The sequence below is a fragment of the Oncorhynchus mykiss genome, chromosome 5 (genome assembly GCF_013265735.2).
Source record: "Oncorhynchus mykiss isolate Arlee chromosome 5, USDA_OmykA_1.1, whole genome shotgun sequence".
Taxonomy (NCBI): Eukaryota; Metazoa; Chordata; class Actinopteri; order Salmoniformes; family Salmonidae; genus Oncorhynchus; species Oncorhynchus mykiss.
The window spans coordinates 70,851,904-70,878,384 of record NC_048569.1 but is presented as its reverse complement, the minus strand read 5'-3'; the positions used below and the strand labels follow the sequence as shown (position 1 = coordinate 70,878,384).

Below are 26,481 nucleotides of genomic sequence, written 5' to 3'. Positions count from 1 at the left end.
ATACATTCATGCATACAAACATACATGCATACAAACATGCATACATGCATAAATACATACATACATACACGCATACAAACATACATACATATACACTCCTTCTTACTGCACTTAATGTCCTTCATGCTTGTTTTGTTGTTTATCTTTCCCTGTCTTATCACAAGACATCCCATTAAATATCTTATCACAAGACATCCCATTAAATGACACACTGACACTTCCTGTTTGTACATTATAGTAATGGCAGTTTCAGAAGCAGCCTGAGCTGGTCACAATGCATTATCTGGGGTAACATTTTTATATACGATTCTGTATAATAGTGGCACCAATTAGGCTACTGTCACAAAACTCAATTTTTGTCCTCACATCAACAAACGGTACACGGAATGCCTATTATTTGATTAATGGTCGAAATGGCATGATTTACTGAACCTAGTCGAAGACTACATCCTACATCTTTGTCAAGGAGACTTGCAATTGTTACAGAAGCTAAAGCATAAATGGTGAAGGGATCTACATTGATCCTGAGGGAAGTCACATTTTTATGCGCACTCTGTTATAAGATGGCGCTGGAGAAGAAGGCAGACGTTTTACGCGCCCCCAGCCGATTGTGTTTTTTTGTTCGTTTATGTCACGCCCTGACCTTAGTTCCTTTTTTATGTCTCTATTTTGTTTTGGTCGGGGCGTGAGTTGGGGTGGGCATTCTATGTTGTTGTTCTATGTTTTCTTTTCTATGTGTTTGGCCTGGTATGGTTCCCAATCAGAGGCTATCGTTGTCTCTGATTGAGAACCATACTTAGGTAGCCTCTATACCAGGTGGTGTCAGAGGAAGGCCCTAAAAATTGTCAAAGACCCCAGACACCCCAGTCATAGACTGTTTTCTCTGCTACCGCATGGCAAGCAGTACCGTGGTGCCAAGTCTAGGTCCAAGATGCTTCTAAACAGCTTCTACCCCCCAAGCCATAAGACTCCTGAACATCTAGTCAATCAGCTACCCAGACTATTTGAATTGTCCCCACCCCCTTTTCACACCACTGCTACTCTCTGTAGTCATCTATGCATAGTCACTTTAATAACTCTAACTACATGTACATAACACCTCAACTAACCAGTGCCCCCACACACTGATCCTGTACCGGTACCCCCCCTGTATATCGTCTCACTATTGTTATTTTACTGCTGCTCTTTAATTACTTGTTTCTTGTATCTCTTATTCTTATCCATATTTTTTTGAAACGGCAGTGTTGGTTAGGGGCTCATAAGTAAGCATTTCACTGTAAGGTCTATATACCAGTTGTATGCAGCGCATGTGACTAATAACATTGTGACTAATAAGATTTGACTGTCTTCACTGGTGTATTGTTTTACCGGCATCAGCTTTCAATAAGCATAGTCTTACTGTATGAATCCAGATGTGTTCAGTAGGAGCATTTTCCACCATACAATTCCTCTCATTAGATGGGACAATGCCCTTATGTTTGGCTGAGAAAATTGGAATCGATTGTAGAGAACAAAAAAAGAACCAGCTGAAATGAATCTGCTCAGTTTTGCAGATTAGACGATAATGCTCGATGTAGGGAGTTTGGACAATGCTGTGAAAAAAACATGGGAATAAAAAAACTCTAAAATAATACTCTACACACAGTTTCAGATTACATCCAGAGAAGGTTACATGATAATGCTCAGGTGGAGGCAGTTAATTGTTGCTGTCCAAATTGCCAAGAGCAATGTTATTTTCTAAGCAGCCTACCCAATTACATTTACCCTGGACAAAAGCCTGGAATGGAGCTCCCCCTTCGGAGTCATGGCCATTACCAACCTCTCACCTTTATCACATATATCTTTATGCATAATACTTGCCAAAGAGTATTTAAAAAGAGAGATCACAGAGATGTGGATGACCACAGTATCTCCAATTGAATGGTGCCAATTTGAGAAAATAATACTCCCTCTACTGCCTCCAATAGACAGGGATTAAGCATACCCCTATAAAGGTGTTCTGGAGAGTCTTTGCTGGGGCCCCTTGATATAGCTTTTCCAGCTCCACCTCAGCTGGAGGGCAGTTGGACCCAAAAAACAGTGGGGAGGGATGAAATGCAGAGCCCCACTTTGGCTAGTTGATTGGAATTCTGTTGACCATGTGTTTCCTCCTTGCACTGCACTGGGGGGGGGGGGGGGGGGGGGGACCACATTCTAGGAGAGTGTATGACTCTCAGCCCAGTTTGGCGACAGTGGATTAAAATACTTAAAATGTATAGGTGGTTTCTGTGTGGCATTGTCACATTATTGCAATGAACTGTTCTGCCCAGTGGACAGGAGCGATTCACTATGTCCAAAATGTTCTAAACATATTCCTAACTCTTTGTGTAACTTTTTTCTAGAAATCAGTTTAATGTGTGAAAACACTCTAGCCCCATAAAGAGTATCCATCCTAGAAACACCCTCTATGTGATACTGGTAACCCCACTGGTACCCTGTGTATGTAGCCAAGTTATCATTACTCATTGTGTATTTATTTTCTCCACCTGTTATTATTTTTCTGTTATTCCATTTTTTTCTCTCTGTATTGTTGGGAAGGGCCTGTAAGAAAGCATTTCAATGTTAGTCTACACTGGTTGTTTACGAAGCATGTGGCAAAAAACATTTGATTTGATTTGATATGATTTGATATTTCCACAGTCACAGAAGGCTGAGGCCCAGAGAAAGTATTACCCTACCCCCAACAGTGCCTTTCTTATCTAGTTCCACCATTTCCCATGTAACGTCTCCTTATTAGGTTTATATCTCCAACCAAAATGCTCCTATCTTAAAGATATTGTGGGTAGAATGAAAGTAGCAGTGTAATGTACAAACCAATGATGTCAGCTTGTTATTGACTCTCCAAGTTGAATGACTGAGCAAAGGATAGGGGGTGGGGTGGAATCTATCTATTGCAGTCAGTGACCAGCCAGGCAAAAGTGGGTTTACAAGCGAATGTGGGGGATGGGTGGGATCCTGCAGTCTCGTTTCCGCAGACAAAATCTCTCCCAGTAGCTGCGCAGCTTTTAAATAGTTTACAATAATCTCTCCCCTGTATTCTGATGAGAACTCAATTAGAATAGCTAGGAGCAGAGGCTGCCATTATGGACAAAGTGGAATGTCACGACAGAGATAATTGAGGGTAATGTTGAAATGGATAACATATTACAACCTCTCATAGCAAACAGAGGGTAGAATTCAAAAACTGTTTTGCTAAACGAAGGAGGGTGCAAATGTATTAAAAGGGGGGAAATACTAAATTACACATTACGTAACATGTTTCACAGGAAATGCTTCTCCGTTGCTGCCAAAACCACAGTCCTGACTCAAACTGCAAAGAGCAGAGGAGTTGGACGATCACATACGCTTTTCTCTCCCACCCCTCAGCACACAAGGAAAAAATATTCTGTGTTCATATTGTAATGAAACAGCAGGGAGCAGGTCTCGAACCATCGACCGTCGAGCCCGAGGTCCGGCGCGCTATCGACGGTGCCGCAAAAGCATGCTCGCACGGCAGAGTCGATTTCCTCGCTTATAAACCCAGGGTCGTTCTCCCTTCTTTCAGAGGGCACGTCCTCGCGCCTACAGGAACGCGCTCACCGACCAAGCACACGTGTCGTGGATGCAAGGTCCGATCACTTCTGATTCCTGCGCTTATAAACCCAGGGTCGTTACACTATGATCAAAATGAAATGTACATACAATCACACCATCTAAATTGATATTGAGTTATTTCTAACTCTATTTTACAATGATTTTACAATGATGGTGAGTTCACGTGCAACTGTACAATAACTTATTATTTGTCAAACTCACAAATTACTGAAACAACATGGAAGCATACTTACAAAACCTGCAAACAAAAAAACTGGTTTATCTATAAAAGCACAACCCATTTGTTTACATATTATGTAAAAGAAATCTCTATAAATAAAGATATTAATGCAGATCTCACAGGATGGCTTACATCGAAATTGCATAAACAATTACCAACTTGTATTATTTTGGTTTCAAATAAGAGCATTTTCTCTCTTCTATGCTATGTAGTTTCCTCTGTCTTCTCTCTGGAGGACAGTTAACTGTCTGAGTTAGATTTACCATTTGTAAATGTTAATGTACAGAGGTTTGGATCGATTCAGAAATAGAACAGCCCAGGCTCCACGCCTATTGACTGAAAGAAAAGTATGCAACCTCAAGCAGCACTTGGTTGTGCTCCTGAATAATTTATTCACTTATCTACAGTAGGAGTTTCAATCTTAATGATTTACGTTGCACTCAAATTATACCATATCACAGTATCTACATTACTGAGTTGTTATAAAGCTGTATTACACAAAATCCTTCTTTGCTAGAAACCGGAAATTCTCAAATAACTTTTCCTTGCCCTGTAATTATAATTTCCTTGCGCTATGTACAGGCATATCTAGATGCTGCAGACATTTCAAATACTAATTCTGTGCCATCACACAGAATTTATAGGCAGAGAGAAGAAATGTCTCCCTGTCAGTGGGGAAGGATGGTTGGGATGTAATCAATGGCTTGCATTGTCAGGGTTCGGCAAAGGGCATCTACTGGCTCTGCTGTTTAGATGGCCAGGGTCACGTAAAGTTGTGGAGACCTCCTAGGGGCTATAGATCTATTGAACAGGGCACTGAAACGTCATTAGTTGAAAGAGAAAATGTAACTCTGTTGGGCGAAATACAGCATGTACAATCAAAGCAGAAAGATTTGTGACCCGTTGCCATGAAAACAGGGCAACCAGTGGATCACAAACATTGTAAATACCACCAATATTTATCTGTTTACTCATCTTCCCCTACTATTCATACTACAACTATTTGCACATTGTTAAACACACTGTACATAGCTGATAATTTAACATTTAAAACCTTTGAGTGCAATGTTTACTGTACATTTTTTAAATGTTTTTTTGTTGATGTTGATTTTTGTTTCTTCTCACTTCTGTTTCTTCTTTATTTGACTTGATTTGTCAATGTAAACATGTTTCCCATGCCAATAAAGCCTGATTGAATTGAAAAGGGGGGATCGTTTTCTCTCTCCATCTCACTGTCACACACACACACACCATCATGCAATACAACAATACAAATCATACAGTATTTTACACATCATGATATGACCATGGATTCCTGAAGACTATTGCTAGAGCCTTCTCCTGAGATCCCAGCGAGGGGTGAGATGTCTGAAAATAACTGCCTTACTTCTTCTCCTCTTTTCCCTACCACTGTTCACTTGTCTCTCCCTGGTGTGTGCCGTAATGGGCATTACACTGGCAGTCCTCTGCCCAGAGGAGCTTCAGACTCTACTCTGCCTCTCATCACTCCCCCGCTTTGTTTCCAGAGACTCCCTCCTCAGTGCTTTTGAGTTGTCTCAAACAGCTCATTCTTATCTTGTCTCTACTCTCTATCCTCACCTCACTGGCCTATTCACCCAAGACTAAAATGTAGATTTATGATTCCAACCTACAAAGCTAAATAGAGATCTGAATATCCTCCTTATCTAAATCTTGTAGGGGTTGGGAGTGTGTTGGTGACATGAAACCTTAAGCATAATAGGGCTATCATTTAAAGATGTTGCATGTTACATTTCAGCAAACTATATTAGGCATGCTCTCTTACTTTACAGTATCATGCTAAAAACAAAAACATCTGTTGGAGGGGTGTGAACTATTATAATATTATTCATGTTTTCAACCAATGAGAATGAGAGCCAATCTTGAAACAGGAAGACCCTGCAGTTTGTACACGTGTAACAGAGTATCCTTTCCCTATCCCGACCTGGGGTGCGTTCAGTTCGATTCAATGTTTGCTAAGTTGTGTGACGGTTTCTACAGAATTACATTTTTCCCTAAAAGTTTTTCAATGTTCTTGAACATACTTCAGAGGTGGAGGCTCCACTTTTGAGGTGGAGGCTTCTGAGGGGAGGATGGATCATAATAATACCCGGAATGGAGTGAATGAATGGTATCAAACACATGAAAACCCCCAAAATATTTTGACACCATTCCATTGACTCCATTATTATGAGCCATCCTCCCCTCAACAGTCTCCATTTTTGATGTATTTAAAGGGTAGCGGTGCATTTTGAACCCAAAACCTAGTTAGCTGTGTGTGCACTAGTAGTGGCCAATAATATTGTTCAATAATTTCTAATCATATAATGCCACAATCCAACAAAGATCCTGCTTACATCAATGTAGGCCTTTAGAAACAACCAGTGGTTAGGCCTAGATTAGATTGTTTGTTAGTTAGACTGTTATTTATACATGATCATAACCAGAGTAATTAGATCAGGACAGGCATCATTATTCTTAACATTGGATATTTTTTTGCTGTTGTGTATTTGTATCATCATAGCTAGTTTTTTCTGTGGAACTGGGACTGGAACATCTGTTCATTAGCACCATCTTGTTTTAAAGGTCCAATGCAGCTGTTTTGATCTCAATGTCAAATCATTTCTGGGTAACACTGAAGTACCTTAGTGTGGTTTGTTTTCAATTAAAATTATCAAAAACTAAAATGATCAAAAACAAACAAAAATAGCTTCTTAGCCATTTCTCAAGCAAACATGTAGCGAAGACTGTCTGGGAGTGTTCTGAGTGGGGAGGGGAAAACGGCAAATTTGCTGTTATTGGCAGAGAAGTTAGGAACTCTCTTTCTTATTGGTGTATTAACTAATTTGCCGCCTTGTGAGGCAGGCCAAAACTATCCCACCAAAACAGGCTGAAATTTCAGGCGGTCTTTTCAAACAGCTCTTATACTTAAAGGGTGTTATCATAATTTTCACAATTTCACAGAATTATTCCAACCTTAGTGTGGAAATATATAAACTCAGCAAAAAAAAACATCCCTTTTTCAGGACCCTGTCTTTCAAAGGCAATTAATAAAAATCCAAATAACTTCACAGATCTTCATTGTAAAGGGGTTAAACACTTTTTCCCATGCTTGTTAAATGAACCATAAATAATTAATGAACATGCACCTGTGGAACGGTCGTTAAGACACTAACAGCTTACAGATGGTAGGCAGTTAAGGTCACAGTTATGAAAACTTAGGACACTAAAGAGGCCTTTCTACTGACTGAAAAACACCAAAAGAAAGATGCCCAGGGTCCCTGCTCATCTCTGTGAATATGCCTTAGGCATGCTGCAAGGATGCATGAGGACTGCAGATGTTTATGTCTCAATTGTTGAATCTTAATCTTAATAATCTACAAATATTTTCAAATTTTAAGTTTGCTGAAAATAAACACAGTTGACAGTGAGAGGACGTTTACATTTTTGCTGAGTTTACGTATATATATATATATATATATATATCAAAAAAGATGATTCTCCTATGTTATATATTATTATCATCTTTTTTGACTGCACTGGGCCTGTAACAGGTCAAACCAATTTTTACATCTACCATAATTCACATCTATTTAGCTTCCAAGAATAGATGGTTAACTTGATAGCTCACTAGCAAGCTAACTTAACAATTTAGCATTGTGCTACATCATCCTGGCACTGCCACCCCGTTTTACTGCAGTTTAGACCCTTCTTTGGGAAGTCGTTCAACTTTAATTTCCAAAAATATTTTTTTTTTGTAGATTTAGTAGCTAGCTGTTTAGGCAAGACACAACAGTGGTATTGAAAAATGCACCAGATGTTTTTTTGTTATGTTTTTACATAATTCACCTATTTCAGACCAGTGTGTGATAAATGATGTTGTAGATATTAGCATTCTTTTATAGAGATTTCTGCATCTGCGACAAAAATGTGTTTAGTGCTCTAATGTGTATTTTCTATAAAGACTATTTCAACAACATCAGGTATATAGGTACATAAAGCACTGCTTTATACTGCGACACTTATTTTAATGTTTTTGTGTCCTCCAGTTTCTACCTAACTGCAGAGAATTGGCTGCCTCATTTTTGCCTGGAGAGTCACCTCCTCAGTGTTTCAGTGTCTGAAGCCGTTGGCTGGTTGTGAACCGTTTGGCTCTTTCTCCACTAGCAAGCAACCTCACAATGTACCCCAATTGCTCTTCAATGTAATTTTTTAAAAGGATTTATCAAATGCTACACTTATGTAATCAAAACACATGGCTCATTTGGGATTTTAACTACCAAGCTGCCATCTCGGAGTAGACTTATAACGCTTTATTGTGACTATATTTTAGAAAATAGCGGTGGAGGAGGAGATTCCATATAAGGAGCACAGCAGAGAAGGCACCCCTTGTGTAATCTGGGCATTTAAGTAAGTGTTTTCTTGGCTTTTCTCGTGATTGTAGGTCATATACAATACACTACGAGACGCATTCATTGTACACTATTGTTTGTAGGTGGTTATGATCAATTGTTTCAGTGTCACGGACATTTATTTTGGTGATTTCACAAAGGTGGGGGATGGGCAGCGTCAGCGTGTGTCCGCGCGCGCATGTGTATGAATGTGTGTGTATGTAAATATGTGCGCGTGTGGTGACTAGAAGCTTGCTTCCTACGCCTGTCTACAACTTCACAGGCTGTGAAAGGTTGTTTGTTAGCCACTTTAAATGTATGATGATGATGATGATTATCATCACTGCCAAGCATTTTAGCGAAACCATTAGAAAAGTTTTATCAGAGGGGTTGAAAACAGATTTGTAGCCACAAATCTAGCTGTTAATGTAAGCTTTGTTGTGACACATGGACACAAATAAGCATGTTACACCATTAACTGGCTAGCAAAACAAAATGGATTTGGATATGTGGAAACATTTATTTAGGCGCATGTTAACTTATACATCATAATAATAATAATAAAGAAACAAAATCAGAGCTTATTGACAATTCAGCAATCTAACACATGAGTGTGGGGGAAGGGAACTCCGATTCAGAGAGTGCTGCTCTAGTGGCGCATTTACCCGGTGTGTTACCCAAAAGGCTCAGACTTTTCTGTTTCCTTCTGCACCTTGTCGCACTAGGCCATGGCTCTGGCGGACCTGCTCTCACTTGGGGCCAAAGCCAGACCACTGGTACTTTTCAGCTTTCATTTCATAACAATAGCTCACTGAACTTGAACACCTTTTCACAAGGCAAATGTTTTGAAAATGCAGAGGTTGTTGAGCCTGCTTTTTAGAAGTCCTCAGTGCCAGCCCTAGCTATGGCAACACCATTTCACTAGCATAACATAAGGGTGTATACACTACTAGTGTAACTGGTGTTATAGTCGAAAAGCAGCATAGCTCAACTTAATGACACAGCAATAGCCTAGTTTATGTCCAGGGATGCTGCCACATGTTGACTCCAATGCTTCCCACAGTTGTATCAAGAATGGTTCACCACCCAAAGGACATCCAGCCAACTTGACACAACTGTGGGACGCATTGGAGTCGACATGGGCCAGCATACCTGTGGAAACTGTTGCGTGTGAAAAACCCAGCAGCATTGCCGTTCTTGACACAAACCGGTCCGCCTGTCACATACTACCATACCCTGTTGAAAGGCTCTTAAATATGTTGTCTTGCCCATTCACCCTCATGCACAATCCGTCTGTCTCAAGGCTTAAAAATCCATAATTAACCTGACTCCTCCCCTTCATCTACACTGACAGAAGTGGATTTAATAAGTGACATCAAGAAGAGATCATAGCTTTAACCAGGATACACCTGGTCAGTCTGTCATGGAAAGAGAAGATGTTCCTAATATTTTGTTCACTCAGTGTATATTCCAGTTGTATTGCTTGACCTAAGAATTTATATTGAATTGAAATGTTGCAGGTAAACCTAGCTCCTGTTTAAGATGGTATTGACCCAGTATTGTCTGACCACTATGCTTTATTATATTATGGGGATATTCAATCAATATTAAAACAATAGAACAAAGGCCTAACACAACACTAGTCTAGTTAATGATCTGCTTTATACACAAGATGCCTATATTCATACTTCATATAGACATTAAGTTGATCATATTTACATAGCTTAAAGTCTCACCCTCTTACTAGCTAGTGGTGGACTAGCTCAGTTATGTAACAGGTGCTTGACAGTAGACTGAAGGAACATGTGGGGGAGGGGTGGGATGAGTGGATTTCAGTTCTTCAGCTGCAGTTCTTTGTTTCATAGATTGCCAGGACCTTGCCAGGACCATGACAGAACAAGACATAAATACAAAATCATCTATCAATAGTTCTCATACCAAATCATATTTAATTTAAATGGCACACATAGGCTGAGAATTTAACAATCAGAAATACAGTCAGAAATATGATCTTAGTTCAGGCTAGTTCTTATTGTGTGTTCACATGCTTTATAATTGGAAACTTGGGACTACTGATGAAACTCCCGTATAAGCCAAACTCCATGTGCGCTTCCAATTTGGGAATACTAGTGGGAAACTTGGATAGCGTCGTTGTACCCCACGTTTCCCAGTTAGGCTAGACAGTTCAGAATTTTCTTCTTGCAAGGAGCATGTGAACGCAACCTTACACCAATAGGCTATATGACAGTTGGTTTGTTTTAAACCTTCACAATGAGCCTTATTTAGCCTAAATAATGTATTGAGCCAAAGGGAAATCAAGTGACATGACTGACAGAGCTAGACTTAGCCTAGGCCCAATAGTAATAATGCTGACCTCTACGCTAATTTGAAGGGGGTTCAGCTTGGAAGGAATGATGAAGCTCCGTTGAGGGTTAGGATAAATATAAAGATATAATGCGTAGCTAGAGAGATGAGAAGTTAACTCTTCTTCATAAGCTAATATAAATCAGTGCCAGGCTGTGTGTTGGGGACCTTTCCGTTGCTCTGTAATTAGTTTTTCCTCTGGGGAGGCCCAGTGAGACAAACAGCAGCAGCAGCCCCTCTCCTCTTCTCTCCCTGTTGACACTTATCACATGGTGTGTGTTGTGACCCCAGAGGTCAAGTTTAACATGCTGAATGCCCCTGAACCCAGAGCACCCTCCCACTTTAGAGTAGTGCCTCTAAGTCCCAAGGCATACCTTCCCTGTGCTTGAAGCGATCTTTGCTGACTGTGTGATAGGTGATGGCCTCTGTGATTTCTGTGTCCATGGAATGTTTTTTGTAGGTCGTGACACGTGAACACCGGCAATCATTTCCTGTTTAACGTAGGTGGGTGGTAGTGGCTGAGGGGCTTTGCTGCTGTCAGTCGCTTTATTTTTACCATGCTATCGTCATAAATGAGGGGATGGTTCTTCTTCAAATGATTTCATATATTTGTCGTGTTTCCTCTTGTTGTCGCCACAATGCTGAAGTACTTTGTAACAACAGTTGCATTTGGTTGACATTGGTTTGCCTGTAGCTGAAATACTGCCGTACCACCAAATCGACTTTCTCGTTAGCACTAGCAGGACTCGTGTTTCTGACACACACAGAGGTAAAGCCACATTGTTTCTAAACCTGTACTGTATTTGGTAAAGCCCTTTCTCTCCTCACCAGCATCTAACTGTACACTCCAAGCGGGGATGCTTATGATTGGCCAGCATGTGCGGGCCATGCAGAGTGAGAACCCACTTACGATTGGTTAGCATCCTCTGTGCATGTACAGAGTGAATGAACGGGGAGTCTAGAGCATCTCATTGTAAGAGGTACCAAAGTAGTTATTGTTGTATTAACACAGTTTCTAAGAAAGGAGAAAATCGCAGCCTCTTGCAATATGGATATTGCACTTGTCAATATCACAATTTTGATCAGAATAGTGAAACACGCTGGGAATAATGATTGTATTGGTCAAGCAGAGCGATCAATGGAGGAGGAGGAGGCAGCTTTTCTTTGGAGCACATTAAATCTAGGTCAATGTGCAAAACATTTTTTTTTTTTTTTACAGCGAATTAAGGATACAGGCAGGTTTAGGGCACTAATCAATATACATCACAGAAATTCAGCATTACAGCGTGATATACATTTAAAGGCAATGTTTCTGTATTAGCGGAGACGGCATTCATGGTAAACGCTGCAGATGGCGGCTCAATTGGAAATTACTTTAACATTTGTATCGTCCAATTTGTAACGCTTCAGCGATACAGATTGAATAGATCCCTTACTTTTAGCTAGCAGCAGTAAGCTAAGAATGACCTGCTTGGTGCCAAAGGCTGTGTTTACATGGGCTGGTCTTTTAGATGGTGTGCACAACTTCCTGAGAAGTCTGACCTAATATTAGAAATCACGTGAATCATATGAACCAGTCAAGGACTGTATGCCATACCAATCAAATGGTAGTCTCTTATTTCACTGACCTGAGTTTAGGACTAATAAAGGAGGAGTAGACCTACAGTATATTCACATGAGTGGCGCAGCGGTCTAAGGTGCTGCATCTCAGACATCTCAGTTCGATCCTGGGCTGTGTCACAACCAGCCATGATTGGGAGTCCCATAGGGCGGCGCACAATTGGCCCAGTGTCGCCTGGGTTAAGGTTTGGCCGGGGTAGGTCATTGTAAATAAGAACTTGTTCTTAACTGACTTGCCTAGTTAACTACGTTTTTTTTAAAAGTGCTAGTTGATTGGCTATGATCCTCATATCCTTTATTTTCAACCAAGAGGAGAGGTGTTCTATTTAGGCCTAAACTTGAGCACTTTTCTTTGGAGCACATTAAATCTAGGCCAATGTGCAAAACATTGCCGATTCTGTGCTATCTATTAAATTGAACTAAAGTTATCAATGATTTAGCATAGACCAGCAAAGTAGAGGGTGGTAATTGACCATTGAAGGTGACTTTAGATTGTCTTCCCATGGGTATCAAAAAATGTGTTGCACAAGTTAAACAGTGAAACCTTCATGTCCATTATTAGGATTATCTAATTTAAATTTCTGACTCGCATGAAATAGCCTGGTGGTTGTATACTGTACAATGAACTACAAACCTTGTGAATGATGAGCCAAAGTCTAGATTCCAGAATCAGGGAAGTAGGCTATAAGTCAAACACAATAACTAAACAAACACAGCAGAATGTATGCTGCAATGAAAATATAGCAAGCTACCAAACACGTTAAACTGCTATTTAATGACATGCTGGGTCTGTAGGATCTCGCTCTTCCTGTGCTGAGCCAAGTAGTCTGACTCGCTTGCTAAGCATTTCCAGGATCTGTATACGTCCAGTAAAATGCTAGCCTACCTTTGCCCATCTTAGAAACTCTGCTATGGAATGTGATCTGTGCTGCGATAACAGCGGGGGAAGGAAAGGGAGAGGAGGAGTTCCCTTACTCATCGGTCATGTAGGCCATCACTTACAACATCTCTTAAAGCTTTAATTAAATACTAATCCCTGGGGTATACTGTATTGACTCTCATCAAATAGCAAGAGGATCCCCTCTCTTAGCACCTTTTCATCTGAAAACTGTGTTACTTAGGCTAGGCTATTTACTGATTTTTGGCATCAAGGACCATCCTGCTTCGGCTTATTAGTTAGACAAATCTAAAGGCTCTAATTTAGTGAACCGTATACTGTTGCTTGCTGAAGTAGTATGGAGAAGCAGACTTGAAGATTAGAATTGGTTGACTTCTGTTTGTGGGTTAGCCTTACACTAAAGGTTGAGTGAAATGGCAATTTAGTTTAACGCTTATTAATGTATTCTAATCAGAATCTCTTTCTTTTGTCCTCAGACTGAAGAAGGATACTGTCATACTTGAATGACGTTCGGGCACATGGTAAGCACATTGACCTCCCTCTATAACCAAGCTGATATCTGAGCTAAATCTTGAAAGTTGATTTTCATAAATGCCTGCTTGTACTATCAAAGCTGTTGTATTGTGAGTAAGGAATTAAGGAGGCTACAAGCAAAAGGTAGACTTGTTGCACCCACTGAATGATCTAGTGTTGTCACGATACAAGAATTTGGACTTCAATACCAGGTTTAGTATCACAATACTCGATACCGAAACGATACTCGATACCAAGACGATACTTTAAACCGAAACGATACTCGATACCAAGACGATACTTTAAACCGAAACGATACTCGATACCAAGACGATACTTTAAACCGAAACGATACTCGATACCAAGACGATACTTTAAACCGAAACGATACTCGATACCAAGACGATACTTTAAACCGAAACGATACTCGATACCAAGACGATACTTTAAACCGAAACGATACTCGATACCAAGACGATACTTTAAACCGAAACGATACTCGATACCAAGACGATACTTTAAACCGAAACGATACTCGATACCAAGACGATACTTTAAACCGAAACGATACTCGATACCAAGACGATACTTTAAACCGAAACGATACTCGATACCAAGACGATACTTTAAACCGAAACGATACTCGATACCAAGACAATACTTTAAACCGAAACGATACTCGATACCAAGACGATACTTTAAACCGAAACGATACTCGATACCAAGACGATACTTTAAACCGAAACGATACTCGATACCAAGACGATACTTTAAACCGAAACGATACCAGGGCAAAAAACTGAAAGCGTATTAGCTCAAGTCACAGAATAACCACTGAGCTTTTTTTTATTAACATTGAACAATATGTTGATAGTTGATAGAACTAAAATAACAGCTTGAATATCTTCTATTATATATGCCATTTCATAAAAAAATAACACCATATTAATAACAGAAGAACTGAGACTCAAAGCACACTAAATAATTTGACTAATTACGTCTAAACTGTTTTAGAATGTAATTTGATACATATCAGGGTTAATTCAATCTATGACCATAATATTGGGGCAAATGACATTCCTTACAGGTAAATAATTGAATCTATTTAATGAATAATTTAGTTCCAAAATGACAAACAATTTGAAGCTAATTACTGAAGCTTTTACAGTGCATTCGGGAAGTATTCAGACCACTTGACTTTTTGCAAAAAATATTTACTTTACAGCCTTACTCTAAAATGGATTACATTTTTCCCCCTCATCAATCTACACACAATACCCTATAATGACAAAGCAAAACAGGCTTTTAGACATTTTTGCAATGTACAATATCAGTCTGGTGCAGTGGTTGAAGTGCTTTCTTTTAATATTGCCTTTGAACGACAGAAGGCTTTATGTAGCAGTCAACAGAAAGCTTTGCATGCTGACCAGACCGCTCACGCGTATGTTGATTTTGTCCATCCACACCAGACTTGATCAGGACACGCAGGTTGAAATATAAAAACAAACTCTGAACCAACTATATTAATTTGGGGACAGGTTGAAAAGCATTAAACATTTATGGCAATTTAGCTAGCTAGCTAGCTTGCTGTTGCTAGCTCATTTTATTTTACCTGAAATGCACAAGGTCTTCTACTCCGACAATTAATCCACAGATAGAAGGGTAAACCGAGTACTAGAAACAAAATCTCTCCTCCTTCAGTCTTATTTTTCTTCTTTGGACTTCATATGGCGGTTGGCAACCAACTTTAAGGTGCATTACCACCACCAACTGAATTGTGGACCTCAGTTCACCTTTCAATCACCCACGTGTGTATATACTCCTAAAACCAATGAGGAGATGGGTGAGGCGGGACTTGTAGCGCATCAAGTGTCACAAATATAACCAAGTTCTATTTTAGCGCCTGGCTACGCAGTGTGGGTGCAATGATTGAATAACATGTGAATTTTACATGTCAGCCTGAAGTCAGATGTACTTTGATATAAGTAGCCTTTTTTTTACTCGAATGTTGCAGCTAGGCCTATATTCACAAATGCGAGTGAAATGCATGCAATGTGGAGTCCTGACCATCCGCCAACGTGGCTGGTGAAATACTTACGCGCCATCATTTTAGGCACTGTTCCTGCTGCTATTGTCTCTTTTGCAAGACAGCAATATGTATTTTTTGAGTGTACTCAGTGAGCGGTGGATTTAATCTGAGCTTTATTAGGAAGCGTTAGCTTTTTACCTTGAGACCCTAAAATGTTTTTGGGATGATCTTCATAAAGTTTTGATTAAAAACATTCTCAACTGTAACCAGGTTTCCATCCAACCTTTTTATGTGAGTAAAGTATGTTGGATAAAAAAATGTCACGACAGGCCTGATAGAAAAAGCAAATTTGTCTATAAACTTTCCATATGTCGACAAAACAAAATACGTTAAACAAGGTGAGATCTTTTTGTTTCTGTAAAATGTATTATCTGAGAAATGGCGGTGGAAACGCGGTTATGCGCAAATATTGATATAATAACCATCATCGAAGTAAACTTGGAGTCACGTGATATGTAGTCTGGTCCTCCCACTACGACTCGGGAAAGCATGCAGTTTATTATGCTACAGATAAGGATATGATGAATTTCACAGTGTGGTAAAAGTGCAAGGTAATGAGCCTGATGCTGCTTTCCAATAAATACAAATGTTCTGTTGACATTGTAAGTAAACAAAATTGTGCCTTGAATAAATGCATCAAGCATGCTGTTGGCTAAACCAACAAGCTCTCACAGTCTCACTGCAGAGTTAGACGTTTATCCACGCTTCTCCAAAGTCAAATTTCGAAGTTGCTCCAAATGTCAAATTCGGAAAGTTAAGGTTTTGGATATTAGCTTTAGACACTCATTCCGAATTGTTAAGGTAAGGGATAAGGTTTGGGATAGGGTTAAAACAAAAAACTAGTGTCCACCGTTGGGATCGAAACTTCTGATCCAGAATCATGGGATTACTTGATGGTAATAGCGCTCACTGTTGCCCCTGGTGGCCTGTTTTAAAGGCATTTCCTGACATCCAATTTCAAAGTCACTTTTGAGTGATCTGCCTGGGCTAAACAGGCCTAAATATACTATAAAGCAGGGATCATCAACTAGATTCAGGCCAATTTTTTTTTTCTTGAGTGGATGGTCAGGGGGCCCGGAACGTAATTACAAATAATTTGTTGGCTCGTGAATTTGTCTGCAAGAAGGCCGAACAGATACCTGGTTGGAACTTCCCCTTTTCCTCCAGAACAGTTAACTCCAGAGTTATTTGGGACATGAGTTAATAACTCCAGAGTTATTTGGGACATGGATTCTACAAGGTGTGGTGTTCAAACATTGATCAATTGGAATCAATGGACCTAACTTGTGCCAGGAAAACATTCCCCATACCATTACACCACTGCCACCAGCCTGTATTGTTCACACCAGGCAGGATGTGCCATGGACTCATGCTGCTTACGCCAAATCCTGACTCTGCCATCAGCATGACGCAACATGAACCGGGATTTGTCGGATTAGGGGCCGCTTCTTCTTGTTGTTAGCTGATGGAAGTGGAACCCGGTGTGGTCGTCTGCTGCAATAGCCCAACCAACGAGTTGTGCGTTCCGAGATGCCGTTCTGCACACCGCTGTTTTACTGCTCCATTATTTTCCTGTTTGTGGCCTGCCTGCTAGCTTGCATGATTCTTGGCATTCTCCTTCGACCATGCTGTTTTTGCCCACAGGACTGCCGCTGACTGGATGTTTTTTGTTTGTCTCACTATTCTCTGTAAACCCTAGACACTGTCGTGCGTGAATAGCCCAGGAGGCTGGCTGTTTCTGAGATACTGGAAATGGTGTGCCCGGCGCCTAGCACCGACGATCATACCACGCTCAGTCACTTAGGTCACTCGCTTTGCCCATTCTAACGTTCAATCGAACAGTAACTGGATGCCTGTCTGCCTTTTATATAGCAATCCACGGCCACGTGACTGTCTGTAGGATCAAACCATTTTTCGTGAACAAGGTGGTACCTGAGACACTGGCAACTGAGTGTGTATATCTCTATTATGCATGGGAATACTTTGGAACAGATTTCCAAAATTAAAATCACTTGGAGCGGATTTTCTGGTGTTTTTAGTCTAATGTCCAGAAATAAAAATCTGAACTTGTGGGGCCAAATAAAATCAGTTCTGCCAGTTGGGGATCCCTGCTCTAAAGATATTAAAGATAGCTTGGCAAGTGTATGGCAGACAGACCATGCAGCATGTTTTCCGTTCCCAAATAGCCGAGATATCCAACATAATCTCATAACCATTTAACATACAAAAGAGGCTTTGACATTTTGTAGTGCTGCAGTATGTTTGTCAATTGCTTATTTTTGACCCTCTGTTTGTCTTGCAGGTTGTGAAACTGGTAGACTGTGCCCTTTCAAAACATATTTGTTGTGAAAACAGACTTACTACTGTGGTAAGTAGCCTGTAGGAAGCTACAGATAATAATGTTTATTGGTCTGCATTTTGGGCTAAATGCTGTGTAATCAGCCTTAATTTCTGGGTAGGATTTTCTCTTTTTATTGGATGGCTTTGTCTTTGTTCCTCAGCTCTGTGAGCATAGATGTGACAATTGTCATTGTAGTGTAGCCTAGTTACTGGGGAAAGGAAAAGCTCTATGGGCTATGGCTATGAGCGCTGTAGTGAATGGATACTAGGCAGGATGGAGAGAGAGGGATGTAAGGTCCCTCTTGCATACCTCACTCAGGCACGATCAAGGTTTCATAAAACACAGGTCTACCCTTGCGGTTTGTATGCCGATGTGGGAGCGATGGATCAGCGATGGATAAATGGATCATAAATGTGCTCTTGACATTGGGATTTATATGCTAGCACACTAAGTATGTGGATACCGCTTCAAATGAGTGGATTCTGCTATTTCAGCCACTCCCATTGATGACAGGTGTATAAAATCAAGCACACAGCCATGTAATCTCCATAGACAAACATTGACAGTAGAATGGCCCATACTGAAGACCTCAGTGAATTTCAACATGGCACCGTCATAGGATGCCACCTTTCCAACAAGCTGCCCCGGTCAACTGTAAGTGCTGTTATTGTGAAGTAGAAATATCTAGGAGCAACAACGGCTCAGCTGCGAAGTGGTAAGCCACACAAGCTAACAACCGCCACGTGCTGAAGTGCATGGCGTGTTGAAATCGGCTGTTGCAACACTCACTACCGAGTTCCAAACTGCCTCTGGAAGCAACGTCAGCAGAAGAATGTCAGCACGTTACCAGCCCCAATGCATAGTGCCAACTGTAAAGGTTGGTGGAGGAGGAATAATGGTCTGGGGCTGTTTTTCATGGTTCAGGCTAGACCCCTTAGTTCCAGTGAAGGGATATCTTAATGTGACAGCATACAATGACATTCTAGATGATTCTGTGCTTCCAACTTTGTGCACAAAGCGAACCATACAGAAATGGTTTGTCGAGATCGGTGTGGAAGAACTTGACTGGCACTTTGCCAAGTGCTAAGAAACTGATTAGCGATAAGATGATGATAACATTTGGAATGAATGTGATTTGCATTTTTGTCCTTTGCAACATTTTACACTGAGAATCTTAAGTTTTTGGGGTCTTTTGTCTTCATCAGTTAAAAATACAGTATGTAAGAACTCAATGTGGCGTTGTCAAGGCTACTATGCAATTAACTTCCAATTCCAACAGCATTGTGCACATGTTGGCTATGTTAAGGCCTGTACTTCATCATTCCAAAGGTGCACATTCACCATTTCAATGTATGGATTGAGTCAGTGTGGGGAAGTTGATTAGACTGTAATGTGAAAGGATCTAGCACTCCAGTGGATTACACACGTTCACCACAAAGTTACGTGATGGCAAGTCGATGTACTTACATGGCAATTAGCCATCCACTAGGGACAATGTGAGTGACTGTTAACACCTAGTATGCTCACAACGAGCTAGGGCTTTGTGGATGGGGTTGAGGAAGACCTAAATCGTGAGCTACGGCTCCGAACATTGTGGGTTCAGTCCCAGTGCAAGGCACAATTTTTTTTATTTAGTCTTCTTTTATTTAATTTTTTTGACCTTAACCACTTGGAATGAATGCCTAAACTTAGCCCCCAAGGTTAGTTTCAGTTTGATTAGTTGACTGGCAGCTGACATGTGGATTCATATTTGGAGGTTAAGAAGTTTGAAATGGGGGGTCGCTATTTGATCATAATTCTGGAGGCTGCGTTTTGTGAAAACCAAGCTACTTTTTGTCTGGTGAGTCCAGCAGTATCAGATGCAGAATGACCTGTAGCCTGATGAATGTTGGCATGACCACTGATCCAGGAGAATAGTCTGCTGGAGAGATGGGAGCTGTAAAATGGAAATACAGCATCATACTGACCAGTCTGTTAAAAAGTCTATACAGGTCCACAATCCACCTCCATCGTTTTTAAGCTCATTCAGTGAGGTTCAGTGCCCTGACAATATGATAATCTTGCAGTTTTAAGGGTCGATGCATTGGAAGGTGAGGCACGACACTATCTCCGCTTCTCTAATCATTTAACAAATCACCTTCATTTCCTAAAATGCTTCATTTCTTAGAGAGGATGTATTTCTTTGTAAACACTGTTGCTCCCAATTCCATCCAGTGAAACTACAGAATGTAGACTGGATGCAGATATAATCACACCTTCTTATGTAGGCTAGGCTGTTGGTGTAGAATGCATATTATTGCAGTGTGAGCATACATAGAATGTCTGAGGTAGGCTAAACTATACTGAATGTGTCTCAAACTATGTCAAACTCTGATGTTCTTTTTGACCTCAAGGAATCCAGAAATGTCACACCTCTACATAGGAGCATGTTATGACTGCATTTCCTTTGAGCTCAACGCTATCTGTGTGCCAGAGATAAAATAAGTTTGCTTCTGAGTATGTCAGTGTTCACACCACACTAGTAGGACTCACTGACAAATGACCTTGATGTACCATAGCGCTTCCATTTCCCACTCTTTCAGTTGAGATGTCAACTAGGTTTTACATGGAACCCGTTGCCTTTTGCAAAGCCTATATCAGTCTATTATTAGCACAGCATGGCAACAGTTCTGCCTGTGTTTTGATTTAGGCCTATGTTTTTACTGATGTCAGCAACATGATTGGTTTTGTCTGTTTAGCTGCGAATTTGTATAAACTAGGCATATATGGTAAATCGGTGCATCAGTGATGAATCAGTGAGTGTGGCAAATATTGACAAAAACAGTGTTCATGTGAGAAATGTGTGCAGACAGAGGTTGACTAGCTACCAAAAGAGTGGGATTGTAGCAGTTTATATTGCTTTTGCTCATTTACCCATGTCCCAAGTTAACCACAAATGCAGCAGACAGGCATGCCATTACCATCTGTCACCTTAGAGCAGCGAACAGCCTTCCAAATGGTAGGGGGATGGGATCTGCAACCTATGTTAAAACCACAAGTTGACATTACCTCATTAGTTTTTTTTGCAGACCCTAACCTGCTATAGGCTGTATTAATCTCTGGTCAATATTGCATTTTGCAAGGTAATTTTCAATATAGGTTCAAGCTGTGTGTTAATAAATTTCCTTGATTCTTTGAAAATGTCCAGCCAGGATGTAATTGGTTCAGCTTTTATCAGCTTTTAGATCAGGCTGCAGTCCGTGAAGTTTGTTGATAGCATGTCTGCACATTGGAGGTTTGGCTGAGTGACACATTCCTTAGGGAAAAAGTGCAGTGGATTTTTTTGTTGTGTTTTTTTATTATGTAAGATACATATTCAATAGGCCTAAATAATTAGATTTGCACTTTTCTACACCCTGAAAGATAAGAAGCCTTTGACTTTGGTTCTGACTTTTTAAGTCTAGAGGGAAATGGAAATGATGCAGGCCCTACTGTGCGAGCAGATGTGTGCTCTGCCAATATACTGTATAGCCTAGCCATTGACAACACATAGCGATACTTTTTTTTGTGTGTGGGGGGAGGAGGGTAGATCAGCTTTAATATTGCAGATTGTGGCTACTAGAAATGTAGTTATCTGCATCATTTCCAATACCCCATATATTTGTTGGTAGATATCTATGTTTACCCACCACATCCATCTTTAATCTGCTGTGACACTGCCAGCGTGTGGCATGTAGGCCAAATGTGTGTGCCCATATGTGTGTGCATTTGTGTTTTCATCTGTGTGTGTGTGTATATGTGTAGCCTACTTTTTAGCTCGATTTAAAGCATTCTGAGAAAAGCCGCTCTGTCTCAGTGTGAAACAATAGTTGTGGCTACAAAGTGAGTCAGCTCGGCTCCATAGGCAATGTGCATGTTATGTTCTATTAGAGCTGAGCGATATGACCAAAAATACATATTGCGATAAATTGCCTGAATTGATGCAATAACGATAATAGAACGCTAAATTTATAACATTAATGTGCACCACCGTTTTTAAAATTGTATTATCCTTTTAACTACTACAACTAGTTTGATGGTTGTAGCCATCAATTGTCCCATTAACAATCACCCATATTAGCAAACGTATTTCATTTCAAACGTCACATTTCTCTAGTATAGGCTACTTATCGTAATGAACAATATCAGAAAATTGCCTGTGAAAACTGATTTGTATGGTCAGTGTCAATCATTTTCGGTTTATCGTCCCAGCTCTACAGTGGGTACAGAAAGTCACCACCCCCTTTTAAAATGTTCACCTTTTGTTGCCTTACAGCCTGAAACGAAAACGCATAAAATCAGACTTTTTTCGGCTTTATTTACACACAATATCCAAGTGAATTGGCAAAGAAGTTACTGTGTAAATGTATTACAATTAAAACCGTAAAATACCCTATTTGGATAAGTGAACACCACCCTGAGTTATTACTTGGTGGAACCAGCTTTTGCTTGAATTACAGCCATGGATTTCTTTGAATACGGCTCTACTAACTTATATTTGCCCATTCTTCCTTGCAGAATTGTTCAAGCTCAGTCAAATTGCATGGTGACAGATCATGGACTGCACTCTTCAAGTCATTCCACAGATTCTCAATGGGATTTAGGTTGGGGCTCTGACTTGGCCAATCAAGGACATTCACCTTCTTGTCCGTCAGCTACTCTACAGTTGCTTTGGCAGTGTGCTTTGGGTCATTGTTATGTTGAAACATGACCCATCTTCCCATTTTCAATTTTCTGGCAGAGGGCTGCAGGTTCTCCTCAATAATCTGTTGGTATTTTGCACTGTCCATTTTCCCTTCTATCCTGACAAGTGCTCCTGTCCCTGCTGAAGAGAAACACCCCCACAACAGGATGCTGCCACTGCCGTGCTTTACTGTAGACATGGTGTTTTTTACTGTAGACATGGTGTTCTTTACTGTAGGCATGGTGTTCTATACTGTAGGCATGGTGTTCTTTACTGTAGACATGGTGTTCTTTACTGTAAGCATGGTATCAGTTCACTGTAGGCATAGTGTTCTGTACTGTAGGCATGGTGTTCTTCACTGTAGGCATGGTGTTCTTCACTGTAGACATGGTGTTCTTCACTAGGCATGGTGTTCTTCACTGTAGGCATCGTGTTCTTCACTGTAGGCATGGTGTTCTATACTGTAGGCATAGTGTTCTTCACTGTTGGCATGGTGTTCTATACTGTATGCATGGTGTCAGTTCGCTGTAGGCATGGTGTTCTATACTGTAGGCATGGTGTTCTATACTGTAGACATGGTGTTCTTTACTGTAGGCATGGTATCAGTTCACTGTAGGCATAGTGTTCTGTACTGTAGGCATGGTGTTCTTCACTGTAGGCATGGTGTTCTGTACTGTAGGCATGGTGTTCTGTACTGTAGGCATGGTGTTCTATACTGTAGGCATGGTGTTCTATACTGTAGGCATGGTGTTCTATACTGTAGGCATGGTGTTCTTTACTGTAGGCATGGTGTTCTATACTGTATGGTGGTCTATGCATGGTGTCAGTTCACTGTAGGCATGGTGTTCTTTACTGTAGGCATGGTGTTCTATACTGTAGGCATGGTGTTCTATACTGTATGGTGGTCTATGCATGGTGTCAGTTCACTGTAGACATGGTGTTCTTTACTGTAGGCATGGTGTTCTTTACTGTAGGCATGGTGTTCTTTACTGTAGGCATGGTGTTCTATACTGTAGGCATGGTGTTCTATACTGTAGGCATGGTGTTCTATACTGTAGGCATGGTGTTCTATACTGTAGGCATGGTGTTCTTTGCTGTAGGCATGTAGGCATGGTGTCAGTTCGCTGTAGGCATGGTGTCCTTCGCTGTAGGCATGGTGTTCTATACTGTAGGCATGGTGTTCTTCGCTGTAGGCATGGTGTTCTTCGCTGTAGGCATGGTGTTCTTCGCTGTAGGCATAGTGTTCTATACTGTAGGCCTGGTGTTCTTCGCTGTAGGCCTGGTGTTCTTCGCTGTAGGCATGGTGTTCTATACTGTAGGCCTGGTGTTCTTCGCTGTAGGCCTGGTGTTCTATACTGTAGGCCTGGTGTTCTATACTGTAGGCCTGGTGTTCTTCGCTGTAGGCCTGGTGTTCTATACTGCATGGTGTTCTATACTGCATGGTGTCAGTTCACTGTAGGCATGGTGTTCTATACTGTAGGCATGTTGGCATGGTGTTCTTCGCTGTAGGCATAGTGTTCTATACTGTAGGCCTGGTGTTCTTTGCTGTAGGTCTGGTGTTCTATACTGCATGGTGTTCTATACTGCATGGTGTCAGTTAACTGTAGGCATGGTGTTCTATACTGTAGGCATGGTGTTCTATACTGTATTCATGGTGTTCTATACTGTAGGCATGGTGTTCTATACTGTAGGCATGGTGTTCTTTGCTGTAGGCATGGTGTTCTGTACTGTAGGCATGGTGTCTGTTCACTGTAGGCATGGTGTCTGTTCACTGTAGGCATGGTGTCTGTTCACTGTAGGCATGTTGTCTGTTCACTGTAGGCATGTTGTCTGTTCACTGTAGGCATGTTGTCTGTTCACTGTAGGCATGGTGTCTGTTCACTGTAGGCATGGTGTCTGTTCACTGTAGGCATGGTGTCTGTTCACTGTAGGCATGGCGTTCTTTTCTGTAGGCTTAACGTTCTTTTCTGTAGGCGTAAGGTTCTATACTGTAGGCGTGGCGTTCTATACTGTAGGCGTGGTGTTCTATACTGTAGGCATGGTGTCTGTTCACTATTGGCATGGTGTCTGTTCACTGTAGGCATGGTGTCTGTTCACTGTAGGTGTGGCGTTCTATACTGTAGGTGTGGCGTTCTATACCGTAGGCGTGGCGTTCTTTACTTTAGGTGTGGTGTTCTTTACTGTAGGCGTGGAGTTCTATACTGTAGGCGTGGCTTTCTATACTGTAGGTGTGGTGTTCTATACCGTAGGCGTGGCATTCTTTACTTTAGGCATGGTGTACTATACTGTAGGCATGGTGTTCTATACTGTAGGCATTGTGTACTATACTGTAGGCTAGAGGTCGACCGATTATGATTTTTCAACGCCGATACCGATTTATTGGAGGACCAAAAAAGCCGATAACGATTAATCGGCCGATTTAAAAAATAAAAATAAAAAAAATAATAAAAACTTGTAATAATGTCAATTACAACAATACTGAATAATCACTTATTTTAACCTAATATAATACATCAATAAAATCAATTTAGCCTCAAGTAAATAATGAAACATGTTAAATTTGGTTTAAATGCAAAAACAAAGTGTTGGAGAAGAAAGGAATAGTGCAATATGTGCTATATAGAGTAGCTAACGTTTCAGTTCCTTGCTCAGAACATGAGAACAAATCAAAGCTGGTGGTTCCTTTTAACATGAGTCTTCAATGTTCCCAGGTAAGAAGTTTTAGGTTGTAGTTATTATAGGACTATTTCCCTCTATACCATTTGTATTTCATTAACCTTTGACTATTGGATGTTCTTATAGGCACTTTAGTATTGCCAGTGTAACAGTATAGCTTCCGTCCCTCTAGTTAGCGCGCGCTAACTAGCTAGCCATTTCACTTCGGTTACACCAGCCTCATCTCGGGAGTTGATAGGCTTGAAGTCATAAACAGCGTAATGCATGAAGCACAACGAAGAGCTGCTGGCAAAATGCACGAAAGTGCTGTTTGAATGAATGTTTACGCGCCTGCTTCTGCCTACCACCGCTCAGTCAGATACTTGTATGCTCAGTCAGATTATATGCAACACAGGACACGCTAGATAATATCTAGTAATATCATCAACCATGTGTAGTTAACTAGTGATTATGATTGATTGTTATTTTATAAGATAAGTTTAATGCTAGCAACTAGAGAGAGGCAGGTCATTATTGCGTTGGACTAGTTAACTGTAAGGTTGCAAGATTGGATCCCCCGAGCTGACAAGGTGAAAATCTGTCTTTCTGCCCCTGAACAAGGCAGTTAACCCACCGTTCCTAGGCTGTTCTTAACTGACCTGCCTAGTTAAATAAAGGTATAAAAATATATATATATTTTTTTAAAAACGGCAAATCGGCACCCAAAAATACCGATTTCCGATTAATCGGCCGACCTCTACTGTAGGCATGGTGTTCTATACTGTAGGCATGGTGAACAATACTGTAGGCATGGTGAACTATACTGTAGGCATGGTGTTCTTTACTGTAGGCATGGTGTCAGTTTACTGTAGGCATGGTGTTCTATACTGTAGGCATGGTGTCAGTTTACTGTAGGCATGGTGTTCTATACTGTAGGCATTGTGTCTGTTCACTGTAGGCATGGTTTCAGTTCACTGTAGGCATTGTGTTCTGTACTGTAGGCATGGTGTTCTTTACTGTAGGCATGGTGTCAGTTT

General features: G+C 40.7%; 1 protein-coding gene across 4 annotated transcripts in view; it reads left to right on the top strand.

Annotated features, from left to right (window-relative positions):
- Nucleotides 1–7,987: 7,987 nt before the first annotated feature.
- Nucleotides 7,988–26,481, top strand: part of LOC110524463 (F-box-like/WD repeat-containing protein TBL1XR1) — a 33,583-nt gene continuing 15,089 nt past the window's right edge. The window contains exons 1-4 of one of the 4 annotated variants that reach the window (XM_021604127.2): nucleotides 7,988–8,075; nucleotides 8,205–8,281; nucleotides 13,621–13,665; nucleotides 18,049–18,114. The gene's annotated coding sequence lies outside the window, so the exon portion shown is untranslated. Of the gene's footprint in view, nucleotides 8,282–13,620; nucleotides 13,666–18,048; nucleotides 18,115–26,481 lie in introns of all 4 variants that reach the window. The other 3 variants (XM_021604129.2, XM_021604131.2, XM_036978258.1) reach the window with 3 other exon arrangements.